At 32.5% G+C, this 5,270-nt stretch overlaps 1 long non-coding RNA gene across 1 annotated transcript; it reads right to left on the reverse strand.

The window, feature by feature from the left end:
- Positions 1–2,928: 2,928 nt before the first annotated feature.
- On the reverse strand, positions 2,929–4,733 carry LOC136206940 (uncharacterized). Its single transcript, XR_010676483.1, has 3 exons — positions 4,680–4,733; positions 4,038–4,097; positions 2,929–3,151 (listed from the first exon to the last, which is right to left on the reverse strand). It is a non-coding gene; the product is annotated as an uncharacterized lncRNA (long non-coding RNA).
- Positions 4,734–5,270: the final 537 nt, after the last annotated feature.

Below are 5,270 nucleotides of genomic sequence, written 5' to 3' on the forward strand. Positions count from 1 at the left end.
TCTTAATGTCTTTTATTTTTTTTATCATAAACAGAGCAATGTGTTGAATTATTTATATAGGGCTTTGTTTTTGTTTTTAAGCAGTCATCTGAAACGTTCTCCTGATCGTTTTTCAGAAACGAAGTAAGGAATATTTAATGAGGTTTTGAAGGGATATATTGATTTTGAGTCAGACCTTTGGCCTATAATATCAGACAGTGCAAGGATCTCATCAAGAATGCTATAGACTTTACTCATAGATTTTTCCAAAGAATGTTGTAGACTTGAGTTAAATGGGATAAACTAACTTCTTTGTTCTAATATATTTATATGATGACCTCAAAAGTCAATTTGTATGCATTTGATAACTATAATCGCAAATGCCATGACCTTAGCTGTGTGACTACTATTTTTGATAATTTGACCTTAGCTTTTTTATGTTTAGATCTTTTATTTTGCTCTTTGCATTGTAGAACCTTATAATTAATTTTTAGGTTGGGACTGAAATTGTGAACTGGTCCACTTATCGAACTGGTCATTCGTGTGTTTTGCTCGGTCTCTTCGTGTCTTTTGCTAATGATTTATTTGCTGCTGCAACTTCTAAAAAATGTTAAGTTGTATGCATAGTGGCTAGCTAATTTTGTTCTAGACTATTTATCTTTTAGATAGGACTTTTTTGATAGTTCTTTGTGTCTTTAAAGGTCATGAAATTTGATTTTAGGATTATTAATATATAGGTAGAACATTTTTGCATACACTACAAGAAATTCCGTCTATAACGAGAGTTAATCCCCTCATTAATTATATAAATACCGTCGTTATTAACTTATAACGACCGTATATACCGTCGTCCACCCTCGTTAAAACCTTTGAGGTTAAAGGTATTAACGACGGTATACCGTGTCCTATCGTTAAATCTAAACAACGACCGTATGAAACCTGTCCTTACTATTCAATAATTAGGACAGTAATAACCATCCTTATTAACTGATTTTACTGTCGTTATTAAGACAATTTAATATGTGAATAAACGGTCATTATTTACATAATTTACCGTCATTATTATAATATTTTAATGAGTGAATAAACAGTCGTGTTTCCTGTTTTTTACCGTTGCTATTATTAAATTTTAATGAGCGAATAATCAATCGTTATTTCCATTAATTACTGTCATTATTATTATAAAATTTTCATGAGATAATAGATGATCATTATTTCCATATGTACCATTATTTAGAAATGATATTTACAACTAAGAAATCGTAATTATGTCGTGAATTAATGTGCTAACACTAGAATTATTTAGATATTTAACACAATAAATGCAAATTCAATAATTAAAACATATATTCAATAAAATATAAATCAATTTTTCATTTAATAAAATTGAGAACAAAAGTGCAAAACCATGAACCGAAATGTGTTCGGTTTTTTCTGACATAAGGCATAGACAATCTCCATGACGTCTGGAAAGCTACTTCAACAATTTGTTCCAAATCTCATCTCAGAAGAACACTCCATCTAAACAAAACAATTACTTCACACTGTTACGAACGTAAACATAAAACAATAACGTAAACATAAAACAATAAGGGCAAGGATATAATAGAAAAGAAAAGACTCAGAACTGGTCTATGTTAAGCAAATAAAAACTGAGCCAATTGAATTGCAGTTTCTATCAAATAAGTAGAACTAATATTACTAATTTAGGAACAAAAAATTTTAAATGACAAAAAAAAAAGAATGCAGAGACTTGGGAACTTTATGTCAAGTTGTATGGCACTTATGTTAAAACTAATTCAATCGTTCAACTTACAATTTTCACACTCATCTTTTTGGTGCTCGTGAAGGTTTTCTAGATTGAGCTTTACAGAGTATAAAGAGAGAGATGGAGCCAGTGAAAGTGTAGAGATGGTGAGCGTGGGCGGCGATGCTGTAGGTGGTAAAAGTGTCAAGTATAGAGTATAAAGGATTGTTAGTCAAAACATGGTAATAAGAAAATTCCATAACAGAAGCCACTCACATGTAAGCAATAGAAGCCATGGTAGAAAGAGAATAATGAAGATTCCCACTCAAGTTATTTCTTGTAAGATCCCTTGGATGACCCTGCAAAGGGAAGGCTTCCTCTAAACCCCCACTTAAGCGGCTACATCCTCCAACTCTCGCCAGTGATGCGGTCATGAAGCGTATAAGCCACTAATCCGGCTACACATACATAAGAACAATATTCAATATTCAGTCCAGAGAGGACTTTATTCCCAATTCTTATAGGAAAAGAATTCAAAAAGAAAGACAAAAAGAATATCTAGAGAAATTAGATATAATATGAATTATAACATTAGACATACAACAACCACACCAAGTATAGTTGGGGGAAAAATGCTTTTAGAAGTAGCGGAAAATATACTTCCTGAATAAGAACTTTGAATCTTAGCAAAAATATGAACAATTTCCCTATTAAGTTCAACATATCCTACATTCAATCATGTACTTTCACAATTTAATAACGAAAAACTTCACAAAACTACAGTCATAACAGCTTTTGTCAAATTCAGGATCAAAGTTTCATAGGGATCAGTCATCTCTAAGCCGGCAATTCTAAGGTCATGCTTAAAAATTTCATCATAAGATCCTCTACCACAGTAATCAAAGGTGCTAGGCTCCAGACATGTTACCTCATAACCTAAAAGGCGGACTATGTTCAAGAGGCGGGGCACTGAGTGTATTTGTGCACAATATATGCTTCATGTTCTCGGCAAGTATGTCCTTCCACTGTTAATTTAGGGGAAAAAAGGATGTCAATAAGGTTAGAATCGTTACACAAGTAAACTGATGAATTCAAAAACTATAGATTTGTCAAATATCCACAATCACAACTTGAAGTTGAAGTAGACATGAGGATTCGAAGTGGTTTACACCATAACACTTACCAGGATTAAGTTAGCGGTTCACTAATCTGAAGGAGTTCATTACAGAGACCTATAAAAACAGAGTGGTCAGTTTCAATAGGTCTGAACCTGATGAGAGCTGAAGGAACCAAGTCCTCATCATCTAGCGTAGAGGGCTTCTCCCCTGCATTTGGAAAATGAGGGATTACCCGCCTTTTCACTGGTAATAATGGATGTACTAGATCAAACTCCAAACTCTGCTATTTTAATGCTGCACTCGCAAACTGCAAAACAAACAAAATTTTGGTATCCTATTATGCATTTTCAAGATTTGGTAGTGGACATATATAAATTAACTTCAAAATTCTAATTGATGGAAAAAGACAAGATAGACCGAAGAATTTAGTAGTCTGTCATTTGAGAGATCTATTATCAACGAAAAAAAGGGAAGTTTCAATAGCACAAAACTGAAGTTTATACTCAGAAAAGAAAAACAGATTAACAAATATAGCAGAAAACAAATGAAATTATGAGTAAAAATAAATAATTACACAATGGCCAAGAATCCATATTCTGACCCCTCAGTTTGTCCACATTAATTGCTCAATAGTTTGTTCTGGATCTTAAAAGTTTGGGTCTCTGCTCAACTTTATGTTCATATACTATCAATGGTAAGAATAAATCAAAACAATAAACACTTTTATGGGCCAGCCTTTCAAGGAAACTAGACAATGCTACAAGAAAAGAAAGTAAGAAAATGTGAGCCATTTCAAACTATATGAAAATATCCAATCATCCTAGTATATAAAATGCTAAAATAGCTTGGCAAAACTAAATCATACACTTAAATGATTCTGCACAAGAACACTCCTGCAACCTTCCTCCACAAACCAAGATAACATATACACCTTCCATCCTACATTAAATGACCCGGTATTGACATACTTGAAAACCTTATTGAATTTTCCTTTTGATTCACGATATATTTCAAAGGCAGTGGCTTAAAAAACACAAGGCCTTATCACTTAATCCAACATTAATTGTTAAAATTATCTTTCTTATTAGATGGCAAGAATAATAAGAAAATGTAATCCTAGAATTATACTTCTTAAAAAATGGGAAGAATAATAAGGAAACTTAGAAAATTAAGGAATGAAATTAGGAAATCACCTTGGGGTTACAGAAAATCATGAAGAATCTTGGAGTTCTCCACCAATGATGCTTAGTCCACTAGCATGTAGAACAATCAAGCAAATCAGTAAGATGTACACAAAATTAGAAATTAAGTAAAAGAAAAAGAGTTTGACAAAAAAAATGGTAAAAACAATAATGAGATACAGAGAGTGAAATTGTGTAATTTGGGTTGGTACATGATAATAAACTAAGAATGGACCCTTTAGGTAATATAATAGCAATTAAAACCATAATGTAGCCTTATATAGTTTATACTTTACATGCATGCGGGCTTTTAAGACCTCGTAATTCTCAGAGCAAAAATTAGACAGTAGAAAGGTTGAGAAGTCTGAGCTTGCATTGATCAACAAAATTGATTGTGAATTACTATAATAAGTTTCCACTTTCCATTTATCAAATTGGATTTGAGTGGCTCCTTGGTACGGTTAAATGCTTTAAGTTTGCAGACTGTGTCTATTAAGGCAAACACTGAAAAATGTAAAAATCTACGAATTTAACCAATAAAGCATTTCAATATTTATAATCCCCCAACAAACCTACATGGTTGGCTTAAATAAAATGAATGGAATTTGATTTCAGCCCAGTTTAAAAGAAAAATCTAAGGAAGAAAGAGAAAACCTGATCAACTGTCTGTTGATCTTGAGGAGTGGCCTGAAACTTAATGATTCCATCTCTATTAACATCAGGATGATGGCATAGCACGTAGAGGCATCAGAGAGAAACATAGATCATGTGTACTTTGTAGGCACTGCTCAACTGCAAGTTAAACCTGGTAAACTTCACCTTGCCATAATGCTTCACAATTTGGCTCATAAAAAGGATCAAAAAATTCCATAGATAAAATCCGTAACCAATAGAGAACAATTAAACAAAGAGATAGGAACTGACAACTAACAGGAATGTTATGAATTTCAGAAGTACATGAAGCAGCATTACTAACCCAAGTTCACAAATCTATGATCTCTAATCTAATTTACTAGGTAATATTTGGAAAAATAAAAAGTGACACAAACCTTTTTTCAATTTAGTTTTTCTATCAAATAAAACTCAGAACTTGAAAACAAGCAGGGCAGAAAACACAACACATGCTTGAATTGTGAGTGAACCATAATAATTGCTCTCATCTCTATTAAAAATCTTGAAATTAAGGATGGAATTGCTTCACATTCATAACCACAGTGGAAAAACATTAAATTGAAATGGAGAAAA

Source organism: Euphorbia lathyris, chromosome 9 (genome assembly GCF_963576675.1).
Source record: "Euphorbia lathyris chromosome 9, ddEupLath1.1, whole genome shotgun sequence".
Taxonomy (NCBI): Eukaryota; Viridiplantae; Streptophyta; class Magnoliopsida; order Malpighiales; family Euphorbiaceae; genus Euphorbia; species Euphorbia lathyris.